A 17,757-nucleotide genomic window follows, 5' to 3' on the forward strand; every position below is an offset into this window, starting at 1 on the left:
CACCTCATGTACATCATAGTTTTGCATGATGTAAGCACTCAGAAAAGATGATCTTATCGCATCCACATAAGAGGTTATGAAAAGGCTCAATTACTCATGAAATTATAATTCAACAATGTGAGGTAGTGGACATGGTTTAAAAAGAGAAAGAAAAAATGAAGAATTTAGAAACATCACTGCATCGGGGGCAATTTATGATCTAAATTCTAAAAACCACACAGGGATGGATGGATGGATGGATGGATGGATGGATGGATAGATCATCACACCCATGCAGAACCTGACCTGAAGCATGAATTCAGGTTGGATTTTCCAGTCAATCGTTCAGCCAAAGAGAACCCGGAGGTGGCTAAGATAATGTAACAATCCTGTCAAGTAGACTTTGTTCCCATTTTACAGATAAGGACAGAAATGTTAAGTGACCACAAAGATAATTATACAAGCAGAACACAAACTTGGGAGTCTTCAAATTCCCAGGCTAGTGGAATCAAATTATCTGTTTCTAAGTCTTATCTCTACTATGTGATCTCTGACACGAAAATTCCTCCTCTAATTGGTTATACAAACAATTACAAGAAAGGAACATGAGAATTTTATTTACATTACATGCAATAAATCAAAGTTAACTTCATTATAAAGACACATCTGAAACAGATACATCTGAAGTTTATTATAAAGACGTGTCTGAAAATAATTAAAACAGCCAGAAACTGTCTTAATATATATAGTCCATCAGTAAAACAAGACTAAACATTAATCTGGTAAAGGTCATGATTCTTTCGGTAACCATAATCCACCACTGATTAATATTAAGGTCCATAAATACCAAGAAGAGTAAACAGAATTAAAAGAAATCTCCAGGGGCACCTGGATAGCTCAACTGGTGAAGCGTGTTGACTCTTTTTTTAAGTTTGTTGTTTGTTTGTTTATGTATATATGTATGTAATCTCTATACCCAGCATGGGGCTCAAAGTCACAACCAGGGTGGTATGCTCCTCCCACTGAGCCAGCCAGGCACCAAGAGTATGGGACTCTTGATTTGGGGATGGGGTGTACAGATTACTTCAAATCTTTAAGAAGAGAAACAAATAAAAAGAGAGAAAGAAAGAAATCTTTTTTTTTTTTCTTAGTAAACTACAGTTCTATCGTTTATCTTTCTCTCTAAAACAACAACGATTTCTAAACCCTGTAAACATGACTTCACCAATCTGAAAGAAGACTTTACAGCTTATTGGCCTTTAAAGTGGCGTTTCTCAAACTAAGGACCACCTGCATCAGAATATCTGACTGCCTGTTAAAATGACCTTAGATCTAGTAAATCAGACTCCCTGGGGCAAAATCATAGAGTCTTCTTTTTCTTTTTTACAACAAGTACGGTGGGGGTTCTTGTGCTAAAATCTTTAGACCAGCAGTTTTCAAACTTTTTGCTCTCAGGACCCCTTTATATCCTTAAAAATAAGGACCCCAAAGGTTGCACCTATCTGTATTTATGTATTTGAAATTAAAACAGAAATTTAAAAAATATTTATTAACTCATTTTAAAAATAATAAACCTATGTTAACATAAGTAACATTTCTATGAAAAATAACTTTATTTTCCAACACAACAACAACAAAAATTAGTGGAAAGAGTGACACTGTAAAAGTTTTGGAAATTTCTCTAATGCCTGGCTTAATAAAAGACAGATGGATTCTCATATCTGCTATTGCATGCGATCGGCTGCAGTATGTTGCTTTGAAGCACATGAAGAAAATGTGACATCACGCTAGTTGGAAGAGGGAGGAGAGTATCTTAATAGCCTTTTCAGATAATTTTGGATATTCCTTAACACCACACCCAAATTCAATAAGTGTAGTTTCTTTTCTTTTTTTTTTTTTTAATGTATACTTATTTTTGAGAGAGAGAGAGAGAGAGAGAGAGAGAGAGAGAGAGAGAACGAGGAGCACAGGCTAGCAGGGGAGGGGCAGAGAGAGAGGAAGGCAGATAACCAGTAGCAGGCTCCGCCCTATCAATGCAAAGCCCAACTTGGGGCTTGAACCCATGAACTGTGAGATCATACAAACTTGAGCCAAAGTTAGACGCTCAACCAGCCGAGCCACTCAGGTGCCCCAACAAGAAACCTTTCTTTCTTTCCTTCTTTTTAATGTTTATTTATTTTGGGGAGAGGGAGAGACAGAGCATAAGCAGGGGAGGGGCAGAGAGAGAGGGAGACAGAATCTGAAGCAGGCTCCAGGCTCTGAGCTGTCAGCAGAGCCTGACGCAGGGCTTGAACTCATGAACTGCAAGATCATGATCTGAGCCAAAGTTGGATGCTTAACCAACTGAACCCACCCATGTGCCCCAGCAAACGGTAGTTTCTTAAAGATTCGATGCAATGTGGATTGCATTCTGTTGGATTTCAATGAACTTTTCATACTCAGCTGCATTGAGATCCATTGGTCTATCCTGCATTTTGAATAGAATGTTTTCCCAAGCATGATTTAGTAATGTACTGCATTAATCATTTGGAAAACACTATTTCAGAGACACATAGACTTTCCAGATGTCAACACATTTCATTATAATAAAACTATTAAAAAGCCACATTTGTTTTACCATAAAAAAATTACATTCATTAATATGGGAAAGCCGTCAAACTCACAATTTTTCTTGCAAATTTTCTCAAATTCTGATTTTCACTCGAAAGCTTAAACTTTGTCATTGGCAACAAACATTATCGGTTGTTTTCCTTGAAGAGACAGCTTCTTTTCTTTTTTGAGAAAATGTCTAACAATATCCCAGTTGGTCTGTCATTCTTTCAAAGAAAAAATGAAAAAAGCAGCTAGTTGGAGACTGTAATTGAAATGTTTCCACAAGAGCTCTTCCTTAAGACAACCATCATACTTCCTTACCCAGCAGAAGTGTTCTTTATACATGCCTCCCATTTCATCAGAGAGTATCAAAAAGGCACATTCTCCACAGTTGAAAGATAATGAAATTAATATTGTTTACTGTTGTATCATGGACATTCTTAAGTGAAGTCAGTTTTTCTTTCTGAGAGCGCACTAAGTACAATAACTAGTGTAAATGCCAACTAAATAAAAGGCACAAATAACATTATGTAAATGGCTTTGAAATTGAACTCAAAGACACCCCCCCCACCATCGCCCGCCGGGCGCCCCCGGGAGATCTGTGGACCACACTCTGAGAAGTGCCCCTATAGACAACTCAAACAAAAACATCAATGAGCAGCTCCTGCAAGGGAACAATACAAAAAATAAAAAAACGGCTCCTGTCCCCATTTCCCCAAGGACACAAAAGAGTGTTGTGTTTTAGGCCTGGCGTGGTAGAAATTAATGGAAGCTGGGCTCTGGCATCACAGGTATATGAACAACACGCTTTCAAAAAAATTGAGTGGGCAGCAGGCACCACGTGAGGGTGGGGGAGTTGCAATATTCCTATCTGCCCAAGTGACAGACTGGAGTTTCATTTAGTGACACAGCTAGGCTTCTCCCTAGATAGAATTAATGCTTCAGAAGAAGAATGTGCATTCTGTTAACAGAAAAGCTACATTTCTAAACAGAATGCGTACGATGATTAAAACATTTAAAGTACAGATGTACAGATTTATTCATATGTGCCTGAAGACAAATATGAGGATATTTACAATATTGTTTTTTCTTTTTTTATATGTTTATTTATTTTTGAGCGAGAGAGAGTGTGTGTGTGTAAACAGATGAGGGGCAGAGAGAGAGGGAGACAGGATCTGAAATGGGCTCTGTGCTGAGAGCAGACAGCCCAATATGGGGGTCGAACTCAGGAACCATGAGATCATGACCAGAGCCGAAGTCAGATGCTTAACCAACTGAGCCACCCAGGTGCCCCCACAATATGGTTTTCTGTCTTTATATTTTGCAATCTATGACTATCATTAGATTAAACAAATTATTAAAATAAAAATATATTTTAAAAAGGAGGGGGAGGCACCTGGCTGGCTCAGCCTGTAAAGAATGTGACTTTTGATCTTGGTGTCCTAAGTTTGAGTCCCATGTTGAGGGGCAGACTGTCCTTAAAAATAAAAAAAAAAACTAAATAAATTATGACATCCACAGCCTGAATACTACTATGCAGGTCTTAAAAACATGAGGCAGACATAAACACATTCACATGGAGTGTTTGATAAAGTGACAAAAAGTAAGAAACAGAGTTATGTGTATAATGTGCTACTGTGGAAAAATTCGACGTGGGTAACTAGCTGTCCCTGGGAAAGAGATTTCAGAGGATAAGGTGAAAAGAAAACTCCACTAACTACAAACCTTTTCGTACTGATTAAACTTTTTTTTCCCTAAAATATTGTTTTTACCATAAAGAAACCTGCAGTCTGGGCACCGAAAAACAAGACTGATATATTCTTGCTGCAAATCTGTGGTTAAGACTAGCATTCATCTTTCCTAGGGAAAGGGGAAGTGGTTAAATCCACAGATTGGATGGTGTGTGGGTCTTCTCTCTGCCCCACCTGCAGCCTCATTCTCCCTTGCTTGGAAGATATTCTCACTGGGTATATAAGAATGGTACCCTCATTGTAAATCTTAGGGTAAACTGAGGCAGGAGTCTACGGCATCACACAGCTGTATAGAGGGCACTTCTGATCCTTGGGATATTTCTGCAGAAACAGGATTTTTTTTAAATTAATAAGCTCTGGGGCACCTGGGGTGGCTCAGTCGGTTAAGGGTTCGACTTCAGCTCAGGTCATGATCTTGCGGTTGTTGAGTTTGAGCCCCGCATCGGGCTCTGTGCTGACAGCTCGGAGCCTGGAGCCTTCTTCCGATTCTGTATCTCCCTCTCTCTCTCTGCCCCTCCCCTGCTCGCAACACTGTCTCTCTCTCCCTCAAAATAAAGAAGCATTAAAAAATTAAAAAATAAATAAATAAAAATTAATTAATAAGCTTTACTTTTTTGAGCAATTTTATTCAAAGCAAAACTGAGCAGAAAATACAGAGTTCCCATAAACCTCCTGTCCCCCAACAGGCACATCCTCCCCCACTATCGACATGTGGCACCACAGTGGTACACCGGGAAGCAGGGATTTTAGATGGCTCCATGAACCCAGTATTCTCCAACACAGTTATTAGGACCCTAAAGTGTCCCACGTGCTTCTAACCACTTACAGTCCACCCTTATTTATGCACTTAAACACAAAAGGACAATAACACACAGAATTAAGGATAAATATTGATATGGCTTCAGAATGCTTCAATTATTCCACCTGCCCCTATCCATAAGACAGTTACCACCCTAACTATGCTTTATTTGGGTTAAAGTTCCAATAAATTCACTTTCCCTAAACATATTGATAAAACAGGGCCCAAATACAAAACTGATTTGTCAGACAAAATCAGATTAAATATTTATCGTGTCTAAACCACAAGTAGAAAAAAAATTCAAAGGCCGACTATTTTAATGCTAACCTGATGCAATATTGCACTTTGTTTGGTTTACCGGAGAGGTAATTACTCGGCTAACATCTGGGCTTTGGGGTTTGAGGATTACACTGGTGGGGAGAAAAAGGGAGAACAAAGGAAAGTGTAATGCTTTCCGTTTGGTCAGAAAAAGTGTTTGCTAAACAGCAAAAACAAAATTAACATTAGAAAAGATGTGAAAAAAACATGCATTTTAGGAAGATTTCACCTAAGCAGGTGCTCAAGTTCAGACTCAAATCCTCCATTTCTCATAACCAGAATGAGTGGTCAGGAGGTCAGGATACCAAACACTAATAAAATCAATCGACAAAGCGGGAAAACAGGTGGTTAACACCAGACCGGGCAGGGTTTTCCTAAATTGAGCTCACCTTCGCTAATCTAAATCAGTTTTCAGAAACGGCTTCTACAAAAACTACCCAAATATCCCCCTAATAATTTGTGCTCCTCCTCCACAATAGGGAAGCCATTTATTTACCAGAAAGTTTACTTTCTCTTTCAAGCTCTGCTGGCTTCCTCCTGCCCCACATTCGGGCCAGAAGCAACAGGGCGGCCTTTCTTTCCTGACTTCTCGGATCCCAAACTGGAGAGCTAGTGTGAGAAAACCAGTTTCAAGGAGAAGCTGAGTGGTTCTTCTTAACTGCAAGGCTATTCTGAATACAGATGCGTTTGCAAAGGAAAGTTACAAGAAAACAAAGCTCTACTCCTCCCGTGAAAACATACGCACTCACACACATACACTACGTTTGCGCACACACACACACACACGCACACACATGCACGCGAAGGGACAAATCACCTCCCAGCCTCAGACAGATCATTCATTCCACTTGGGATGCCGCCACACCCCCAAACCGTGGGCTGCCCCACCTTCCTTGTCCGACTCCTCTACCCCTCAAACCTTCAACATTATCTGTACTTTTGGTGTTAGGAAGAACTCCAAGGGACTGTTAAAATTCCTAAGTGGTAATACATTTTTAATGTGTTGAGTATTACTTAAAATAAATGGACCACAATCATAGGCTTTGGAAGACTCAAAGAGACCTATCACAGGGGCATTCGTGTAAACAGAAATTTACAGTTTGCCTATTCCTTTTACGTGACAGACTCCATCTCCTCCACCACAATGTAAATCCCCCTGGTCCCTATTCATTTAGTTTCTTTCCTATTAGCTTAGAATCTCCTAATTACTCCTTCTTTCCTTTGGGTTATTAATGGCTACCATGAATCATAACTTGCCCGACTTTGTAGGTAGATACTGCAGTTTTTAATAATATTAATTATTAGCACTCACATTTTAGCTATCTGCCAGGCACTGTGCAAAGTACTTTCTATACATTATCTTACTTAATCCTCACAACTGCTCTACAATGGAACCTGGTATCTGTATTTTATGGCTAGAGAAACTGAAGCCCACAGAAGTTAAAGCAACTGACCCATGGTCTAAGAGGTGCTGGATTTGGGATTGAAGCCCAAGGAGTCTGACCTCGTAGCCCATTCTATCACCTCCTATAGCAACTTTGGACCACGAAACCCTTAAACACACAGCCCAAGCATTTCTACGCTTATAAGAACAGTTACCTTAGGACTGCTCAAAATAGAAGTTCCTTGCCCAATGTAGTTGAAAAATCAAAGGTCAGGTAAAAGTTCAGTGATTAGAAAAGACACTTATTCTTATGGATGGGTGTAGCAGACAGAAAAGCCACATGATGCGTTTTTACTTATTGTACTGGGAGTGGGGGGGGGGCAGATTGCCTTCCTTATTGTTCTTTCATTAGGTGATTAAAAAGAAATTTGCAATAAGTATGTCCAAGATATACTGGTAAGTAGAAAAAGAAAAAACCGGGAGAAATACAGACCAAACTATTAACAGGATATATATAAAATACACATAGTTTATTTTTCTACAAATTTAAATTGCTTATAATAGCATACTGTTCTTTTGTAAGCAGGACAAAACAATTTAGTTTAATGAAACATGAACCCAATAATGAACAGAAGAGAAGGGGTAACAGCTTCCTTTCCCCTCTGTTCTGTCCTCCTACATTAATAACTTCCACTTGTAGCTCCCTGGACACCCTATGCTGTTTTAAGCTTCTGCCCATTCTCGTTCCCTGGCCTTGAATACAACTGTTCATTACTCAACTTTGTCAGGAGAATTCCTATTCATCCTACAAAACCCTATTCATAGGTATTCCAACCTGACAGAGCCCCTCTGTGATAGAGCCTTTTTCTCATCCCTGAAGAGAATTAATCTCTCTTCCAGGACATTTAATAAGGACTTAGATTTATGGAGTTCCTGGGGCACCTGGCTGGCTCAGTTGGTAGAGCAGGAAACTCTTGATCTCAGGGTCGTGAGTTCAAGCACCATGCTGGGCATAGAGATTACTTTAAAAAAAGAGGGAAAAAAAAAGATTTATGGAGTTCTTACAACGTGCCAAGCATTACGCTAAGCATTTTACCTACATTATCTCATCGAATCTTCAACAGGCCCGGGAGATAGGCACTGTTCTCTACTTTTACACCTAAGACCACTGAGACTCAGGTTCTGACTAGGATGTAGCAGGTCCGGGATCTGATCCCAGACCTGTTTGGCTCCAGAGCACGAGCCTTGAACCACTACCCTGCCATCTCCCCTGCCCTGAGTCCACACTGAAGCAGCACACACCCTAGTCCACACAACACCTCCAGTTCTGTGAAACTGTATTTCATTACCCTTGGATGCCGCCTGGCGCAATAATTGGCTCTCAATATAAAATACTTGCCGATAATAAATTAATTAAAATAAAACAGAACCGTTTGCCAATCTCACCTAAGATTTGCAGTAATCCTGACATGATAAATGAGAACTGAGCATAACAGAAATTCATTCTTCCATATGCTATTCCTTTTAAAAACTAGAGACTTTTCAAACAGCGGACCACTAAAGTCCCATCTGACCATCCTAAAGTGTGCCCTAGCAAGCCAAGGTTCGTACTGACAGATGCGTAACCATGAGATTCGTTCTTTTCATCATAACCAACGAAGACTGAAACAACCCAGCGATGTCATCCTGCTGGACTTCACCAAGGCTGCTCCAGGACACCAGGACTTCTTCAAGATCTGGGGATGTCCCTAAGTGTTCTTCTGGCGGTTTTTATGAATGACTTAAAAGTTACAGTAAAATTGTATAGTAAATATGGAATGTCTTATGGACATTATATGGAATGTTTTATGCCTTATGGAAGACATAAAATGTGAATGGTCATTTGCAGCCAATTAAAAACCCTAAAAGACACTTCTGCACTGAAGAACATGAATCTGGTAAGTCAGAACACCTCTCTTTGGGAGCTGGCCCAATTTATAAGGTCAGGCCCAACGACAGCTCCCCCAGGGCAGAAGCCGTGTGCGCTGATATACTTTGTACAAATTAACCAATGCCAGGCATGTGCTTGACACACAGTAGGCACTCCACAATTAAACAACAATAGCTGGCCTCAAAAATCTTTAAAAGGACAAAAACAACTTCCATGGTCTGGCATTCAAGGCCTCTGGTGAGTAGACACTCCTCCCCTACTTACCTCACTCATCTATCAGGATTTTGTTGGTGTTGTATCACCATACCTCCTCACCCGAAATTCTTTATCCCTATCAAATTCCAACCATTATTTGGGACCCAGATCAAATCTCTCCTTTGGCAAGAAGACTTCCCAGACCACTCCAGGCCTCATAATCTTTCCTTCCTCTGAAGACCTGTAGTGCTTAGTGCAGCACTGTCTAATAGAACTTTCCAAGATAATGGAAATATTCTCTAGCTGTGCCATATATATATGTATACACACACACACACACACACACACACACACATATATATACACACATTTTTTAAAATATATAATAGCTACCTTGTTGGACAGTACAGGCTTAATGTCTCACCAGCTCTTTGAGGACATGCTGCACTGTCTGGATAAAGCATTATCACATCCCCTCAGCGGACTGCAAGTTCTGTGAACAAAGCCTCTGATTCTTCATAGCAACTTTGCATTGCAAAAAGTAAATATCTGGTGAATCTGTACACCACCTCTGAGGAAACTATAAGGTAAAAAGGTGCTATAGACTCAGCATCTGGAATGCACTACCTCTGCCCCATCTCATATCTGAAAGTCAAGACAGGCAGAGGCAGGGAGGGGGAGAAAGCAACTTTCTGGAGACACAAATGATCACTGATCAAGCCACAAGGCACTCTGGATCAAATGGCATTTTAGGTCACCACTATCCTTTACCTACAAACTTGCCTAAATAAGTATCTCTTTCCATTAGCAAATAGCTAAATTCTGATGATAATTATGCTAACTAAAAAGTTACTTCCCAAGTCAGACTCAGATGCAGCAGACGGAAAAATAACCTAAACAAAACCTACTTGTACTTCTTTTTCCACCTGTTTGTTGGCTATCTCCCTTGGAGTCTTATAGCCTATTAGTGGTATTTCCCTGTCCAGATATATGTTAGCATTTCAGTGACACTTTCCCAGCAGGGCCTACAATCACTATAAATTAAGACCTAATACTTTCTCTTTTATGGTTGACTAATATTCCATTGTGTACAACTGTAACACATCTTGTCAGTTCACCTGTCAGTGGACACGGGCTGCTTCCCGTATCTTGGCTATTATAAATAGTGCTGCAATAAACATAGGGGTGCAATAAAACAAAAAAGACCTAATACTTAACATAGATAATCAAAATAATACAAAATATACTTAAGGACAAGTTCTACCACTATGGCACTCTGCTGCCTTGGGCACCCACCTTGTTCCTTTAGCCTCAGTTTCCTTATCTATAAAATGAGATTAATGTCATGTGAACAACCTACCCCTTGTATGGCAAGTCATAGCTGTGGATAGTTCTAAGTACTCTCCCCAAAAGTACTATATGCAGAAATAGAAGATTCATGAATTTGCTGGTGGTTCCCTGTGCCAGATATGCTAACAAATATAGTGACTTTAAGATCAACCCTCCAATATCTACCACATTTTTTTTTTTTTTTTGTATTCCAGACTTCTTTCTCCCATCCCACTATGCAAATGTCTGAGCAAAAATTCTGCTAGTATTCCAGTCTGGCACATGTAACAAGGAAATAAATGTGTTGACTCAGGGAACACAGACATATTTAATATAAAATAAAACAGAAACTTGGCTGAATCAAGTCATAACACAGTCTAAATCCACATATAAAAGACTGAGATGATTTATAGTTCTGATTTATTCAAACCAATGGTTTACCAGCACAGCCAAGCCAAAAAGTTACAACCCATACCCAGGACATAGCCTGCAGATGCACACATGATAAAAACCAGCAGGTATACATTATGCACATTTTTAATTTAAAAAAAAGTGTGTCAATACCATACACCCACTTGATATAACACAGAGAGATGTACGCTAAACATGGAAAAAGCAACTTGGATGATGGTTTGAATTTTGCTAACTTAAGCCCAACCACACCTCCCAATCGCAGGTAAAGTTTGCACACATGGCTTTGCCAAGTCCAGCCTGTCTTTGTTTCCCTCTGCGTTTACCCAAGATCTTGGCTCTAAGACAGAAAACTCCCACTCTCGATTGGTTCATTCTGTCCTATGCAATTAAGCAACACCACAATCCAGTAAACGCAAGGGCTCAATTATTTATCTTCTGGCCAAGTTTACCAGGTGTTTATAAAAGAACAATGTCAAGAAGGAAAGAGGTTTATTTCTTTCTAGAACTGGCTTGATAGGGACTTTGTTTTTAGAAGGGGAGGAGGGAAGCAGGGTTTAACCTAGAAAAAAAGACGGGAGGGAATTTAAAAAGAGTACAAGACTGTCAATTTCCCTACAGGAAACTTGATTCTTATGCAATAATCTTACCCACAGCCAGCGGGGCCGTGGGGGGAAGACACCTATTTGTACCTCTAGAGGGGTACAGCTGGTTCCCAGAGGAGAGGGAACAGGGCAAGGCCGAGGAATTGGCTCAGCTGGGAGCCACCGGGCGCGCTGGGGAGCGGGGAGAAAGCTCTTTCCAACAGCCCCCCCGCCCCCGCCCGTGATCTCTGCAGGCGTGACAGTTGCTCCTGTGGCCGGAACGTCCCCAGAGCCCCAGGGAGCAGGAAGTCGGGGGGCTGTCCCTCACTTCTGCCACCCTCACCCTAGAGTGCCCTCGCCCCACTGTTCTCCCCTCGAGCCCATTCTCTCTTCCTCGGCGTCAGCCCTTTCTCCAAAGAACGAAACTTCCTCCCAGCGCCCCCTGTCCTTTCAGAGGCCCGCTCCTGTCATCCCGGGAGTTGTCCCTTCTGAGCGACCCTCGAATCTCCACGTATTTCCCCCCCGCCCCCACTGAAGTTCGCATCCACAACTCCCCCAAACACTGCAGCGGCTCCCGGCCCCTCCGGCGCCCTCCGGGATCCCCAGACCTGGGGGCCGTCGGGGGGGCGGCCCCACCCTTCACCCCCTTCACCTGTTTCTCGGGCTCAGGCCCGATAGGCCGGGGCTGCGCTTGCGCCGGAATGTGGGTCGCGAGGCTCACTCAGGCCGCCGGGCCTCTCCTAGCAGACGTGGAGAGACAGCGCCGAGTAGGGGTGCTCGTCAAGGATCCGGTTCGGGCTTGCTCGCTCCGCGGCGACGTCGGAACCCCAAACTCCCCCTCCCCGTCTACGCCGCCGCAGCTCCGGAAACCGCTGAATTACAGCCTCTCCAACCAATCCCCGCCTAGCCCCAGCCTGGCACAGACACGCCGCTTCTGCATAATTCATGAGACGGCCAGTTTTCCCGGCCACCCAGAGGCACTGGTGCAAGTACAGTACACCCGAAGCCCCACCCGCTAACCAATGAGGAGAGCCTCTGGGGGGAAGGGCGGAGCCAAGAGTAGACTGGGAACGCCCCAGTGCTGGCTGTTCCGAGCGCTTAGTGCTCCTCCCTCCGCTACAGCGGAGAAGGAGCAGCGGCCTTGGGCACAGAAACCCGGGGGGAGGGAGGGAAAATGACCGGAATGTCCTGCTGAAAACTCAGCTGAGTTCCTGGCAGTGCGTGACGTCAGGACACTTTAAATGCCCCTGATGCGGCTCTCTTCTGCCCGCTCTCCCTTTTCCCAGCTCTTGCCTCCACGTGGGGGCGAGGTTGCGAGCCACTTACCACGTGGGAATCAACCAGTTAGACAATCCCCAGGTATCGCCAGATCCTCAGGGGGCCCAACGCCTGAAATGGGTTTCTGGGGACTGCAAAAAGAACATGGGTGACTCCCGCCTGCTTTGAACTTCAGTTTCTGCGTGAGTCGGGACACACACACCCGGAAACATGACGTGGAAATAGAGTAATTACTAGAGTGCGTGGGGAGAGGGTAGTGGATTTAACCCTGTCCTCCGTTCCGCCGCTTCAAGCATCAAACGCCAACGGCTCGCACATTGGCGGGTTCACAAGAAGGCAGACGACAGTGCATAAGAGGATTGACACATGTACACATTATTTTTATGGGTCCAAGCTGAAATACTTGAAATTGCCTGTCTTTTTCTTTTTCGTCCCGTCTATTTCAAATCCAAGTTTTACTGCATCGAAGCCAGTAGTTTATAGGAAATACAGACATTTTATCTTACAAAATAGGGGATGTACTTTGCATAATGGAATGGTGTGTGTGTGTGTGTGTGTGCGCGCCCATGCGCACGTGCTGTCACTATCAGGGTTTTTTCCTTTAAAAAAAATTTTTTTTTTTTTTAGTGTTCATTTATTTTTGAGAGAGACAGCGCAAGCAAGGAAGGGGCAGAGAGAGAAGGAGACAGAATCTGAAGCAGGCTCCAGGCTCTGAGCTGTCAGCACAGAGCCCGATGCGGGGCTTGAACTCACCAGCTGTGAGATCATGACATGAGCTGAAATAGGATGCTTAACTGACTGAGCCACCCAGACTCCCCTATCAGGATTTTTTAAAATCACAGCTATTAATATTCGTACTTATTGTGTTTAATACAAAAAGGTATAAAGATGAAAGATGGTTATGGCACCATCCAGATAAGATAACCCCCGATAAGTTTTTTTCAGTGAAACTTTTCATTTCGTGTTTTAATGAAACATATTCATGGTTCAAAAAATCATACAGTTCAGGAAATTCAAAAATTAAAAATGAACATCTGTTGCCTTCTGTTACCAGTTCTTCACCCCAAGAATGGTTATTCTTAATTTCTGATGAGAAAGTCAATGACTCTTAACCTTTGGGGAGGGGGGGAGCATTACAGATCCTTCTGAGAGTCTGCTGGAGACTATGGATTCTAGCCCCCAAAATACACAGCATGACTTTTACGCACAAATTCTGATGGCTGCCCAGATACCGGAAGCCCAGCCAAAGACTCCCGATTTGGATCTTAGGACCACCTTAAATAATCCAAGTGAGAGGTGAGAACATCTACACGCACAAGTGGTAAAGTTGCTGATGGTGGAATTGAGTTACCCATTGCCCTCCTGTAGACCCAGCCCAGTATGGAAATTACTGAATTTATCTGATGTGCATGTTTGTGTGTGTTACCAATCACTGTGTTTATTTCACCACAGAACAGATACCCTTACCTTCCATCTCACCTAAACTCTGCTTTAGCTGTACTATTCCATGCAGTTGACTGATGGGTCTGATATTTGTTGCATTATTTACTGCATACAAAGCACCTACGGACTCATTACTTCTCTTCTTTTTCACAATAATTATGTGTAGCAAATAGAAGAAGCCATATTATTTACCAATAGGAAACTGAGGACAAAACAGTGTGATGTTCTCAAGGTCACAGAGATACTCAGAGGTATACCAGGTGGGTTTGGAGCCAGGTTTTTGGACTCCCCATCCCACAGCTTTGTTCCACCCACTCAAACCCTGGCCTCTTCCCCTGACTCCTCAGCAGATGGCCATTGTTTCCCTCATTGCCCTCCCCCACATGCACACATAAAATCTACCCCTAAGCCTATCTGTTCCACCTATAAAACCTCTCTCCAGCCCAGCCACTGGCTTTTCTCCACCCTCTACGGAATACCCCCAGCTTACAGATGGCAGTTTCTCCCACGTAAGCCAATGCTTTGACCTGAACTTTCTTTTCCAGCCTCCTTCCCTCCATAACAACACCTTAAACTCCCACACTGAATTTATCACCTTCCTCCAAACATGTCAACACCTTCTGTTACCTCACGCTTTTGTAGATCTGCTTCCCTCCTCCTGGAATACTTTTTCTTTCCTCATTCACAACCGGGAAACTCTTCACAGTGCAGTTCCAACATTACCTCTTCAGGGCTTTCCGAGATTCTTCCTGGCAAAGTTAATCTCTTCTTCTGGACTCCTTTAACAGGTTGTATGCCCCATTTAGTACAGCATTCTTCACCTTGTACTTCATTAGCCTACTTCCTGATACACAAAATTAATAATTAACATGTATTAAGTAATTACCATGTTCCAAGAATTATGCTGAGCTTTTTATGTAGATTATTGTATTTGATCCTCACCAGAACCCCAGTGAGGCAGGTACTTTTGTAATTCTCATTTTCAACTGAGAAAACTATGGCTGAGAAAGTAAAAGACTGGTCCAAAGTCCCACAGCTAGAAACTATGGACAAACTCAGAATGAGAACCAGGTCTGGCTGACTCCAAAGCCCGGAATCTGCCTACATGCTTAAAACATATCCCAGGGGTGCCTGGCTGGCTCAGTCCATGAGTGTGCAACGCTTGATCTCGAGGTCATGGGTTCAAACCCCATGTTGGGTGTAGAGATTTCTTAAAAACAAAAACAAAAACAAAAACAAAAACAAAACAAACATATCCCCCCTGAGCTGTAGGTTCCTAGAAGCTTGAACCCCCTTCGTGCTCATTTTCATAATTCCAGCAGCTAGCATCTAGCCCAGTTCTGGGCTAGAACTCACCAAAGCATGAATGAAATATTAATAAACATATTTTGAATAATCATATCAGTAATAGCTAGCCACGGAGTATTTACTATGAACTAGCCACTGCTCTGAACATGTATTATGTAACCCATCTATTAACTCAATCCTTATAATGACCCCATGAGGAGGATACTGTGATTTTACAGATTAAGAAGATGAGGCTTACCCAAGGTGAAGTGACTTACCCAAAAACATCAAGCTGGTAAATGGCAGAGACAGGATTGAAATCTACATGAGTCTGATTCAAGAACGTGAATAGCTGCTCTTCCTTGACTATATCCCCAGGCTTAACCCTCCTCCTGGATCCCCAAGGAAGAGTTTAAAGGAGAGGAAAAGTGAGGCTCCCACCCTCCACCCAACAAATGAATAAAGGCAGAGTCCCAGCCCCAGCTCGTTCAAGCATATGGTGGTTTATAAACATGTCTGCAAATTCCTTGATACTTCTCCCATTTAAAGGAAGAGCCTGCTTCCACCCCCTCAGTAACTTACTTCTAATAAATAGAACACAGTGGAAATGATGCTGCGTGACTTCTGAGTTTAGGCCATAAAACACGATATAGCTTTCACCTGACGCTTTCCCTGGGACACTCGCCCTTGGAAGTGTTGTGTGGAAGTCCAGGCTACGCGTAGAGGCCACATGAAGGTGTTCTGGCCAACAGTCTAGCTAAGGCCCAGCCGACAGCAGGCATCAGCCATGAATGGAAGCAGCCTCCAGATGATTCCAGCCCCCCATCTTTCAAGCCACCCCAACAGAGGCCAAGTGAAGCAGAGGTGAGTCATCTTTACTGAACCTTACACAGATTACAAATTCATAAGCAAAATAAATGTTGTTGTTGTTTTAAGCCAGTAAGTTTTTGGGTGGTTTGTTACATAGCGATGGGTAGGGAGGATAAGTTTCCATTGATCTCTTCAGAGAGACTCAGGAACTATAAGCTAGATCAGGAACTGAGACTGATCAGACTTTGTAAAGTTCTAGAAACTTTATTTACTCCCTCTTCCCTGGAGGAATTAGCAGTTGAACTCTAAATCAAGAAGAAGGCATGGCAAAGAAGAGATTTAGACAAGAATCTCGGGGGTGGTAAATGGGTGGCGAGTCACTGCAGTGACCAAAGGAGGCACGGGGCAATCTGTGTATGTGATAGGACCCCCATGGGGCTCGGCAACAGAAGGGCTCACCAGGACTGCCCAACTCCCCCTCACTCAAATAAGAGAAAAGAGCATCTCTCTTTCCTCCTGTCTGAAGAACAGTCCTCCCTTCTCAATATTTTCAAGGCTAAGCTCTTTCCCTGTGCTGCTTAAAACATTATTCATGTCATTCTCTCCCTTCAGTGGCTTCCCATAGGATTTAGGATAAAGGAGTTCTGCTTTTTCTCATTCCTGTCAAGGCCCTGCCTATCCCACCAACGTGCCTCCTGCCCACTAAATTCCAGCTAGTCCATTTCCCACCTCAGGGCCTTTGCACATCCCATTCTTGTTCCTTCTCCAGCTTTGGCACAACTAGTTCCTCCTCACCCTACTGGTCTCACTTGCTTAGAGAAGCCTTGTCTAACTACTCCCACCTACAGTTGCTCCCAGCGTGTTAATCACTATGTGCTATTTCCTGTGGAACTCTTATCACACTCTTCATTTTATTTACCTGTATACAGTCTCTTATCTGTCAGTTCCAGGAAAACAGATCTTACCTGTTTGCTGCTCCCTTGCCTCCTCAGTGCTGGGCATATACTAGGTGCTCAATAAAGACTTACTGAACAAATGGAAGTGCTCTTGGTCCCACTCTTCCCCTCTCTGAGTTTTATTAATTCCCCTCTGCCTCCTGACCTTCTCCACTTATTCTTCACTTCTGTCTCTGAAGATATTCCTTCTTTCCTATCTTGACCCTCAAGTTATCCCTCTTTCCCATCATGTTCCCCATGTCCCCACCCCTGCTTGTGCTACCAAAGTGGCTTCTGCCCTCTTTCTCCATAGGACTGTGCTCTTGAGGGCCACCAAGAATCTCCTCTTACTCAAAGCTAATGTCTTCTTTTTGTCATTTTAACTTTGCTACAGAATGTGGTACTATCAACCATTTCCCCTCCTGTCTCCTCGACATATTTTCCTCCCTTGACCATTGCAGCAGTCCATAGAAGCCATTGCATTAACTAGAAAGCTAATGGAGCTAAAGTGAGACACACTGGGTTTGAATCATGGCTTTGACACAGAATAAACTGTGGAGCCCTGGGCATGTTCCTTACCCTCTCCGAGCCTCAGCACCCACATCTTCAAATAGAGAACATGATTCTGACCTTGGTTAGTTTGCATTAAGATGTTTTTGATGGGGCTCCTGGCTCGCTCAGTTGGTGGAGCATGCGACTCTTGATCTCGGGGTTGTGGGTTTGAGCCCCACA

General features: G+C 42.9%; 1 protein-coding gene across 5 annotated transcripts in view; it reads right to left on the reverse strand.

The window, feature by feature from the left end:
* STAT3 (signal transducer and activator of transcription 3) overlaps nucleotides 1-12,169 on the reverse strand; it is a 68,579-nt gene extending 56,410 nt beyond the window's left edge. For 3 of the 5 annotated variants that reach the window (XM_007087663.3, XM_007087664.3, XM_007087662.3), the window contains exon 1: nucleotides 11,925-12,168. The gene's annotated coding sequence lies outside the window, so the exon portion shown is untranslated. Of the gene's footprint in view, nucleotides 1-2,642; nucleotides 2,796-11,924 lie in introns of all 5 variants that reach the window. The other 2 variants (XM_042965390.1, XM_007087665.3) reach the window with 2 other exon arrangements.
* Nucleotides 12,170-17,757: the final 5,588 nt, after the last annotated feature.

The sequence above is a fragment of the Panthera tigris genome, chromosome E1 (assembly GCF_018350195.1).
Source record: "Panthera tigris isolate Pti1 chromosome E1, P.tigris_Pti1_mat1.1, whole genome shotgun sequence".
Taxonomy (NCBI): domain Eukaryota; kingdom Metazoa; phylum Chordata; class Mammalia; order Carnivora; family Felidae; genus Panthera; species Panthera tigris.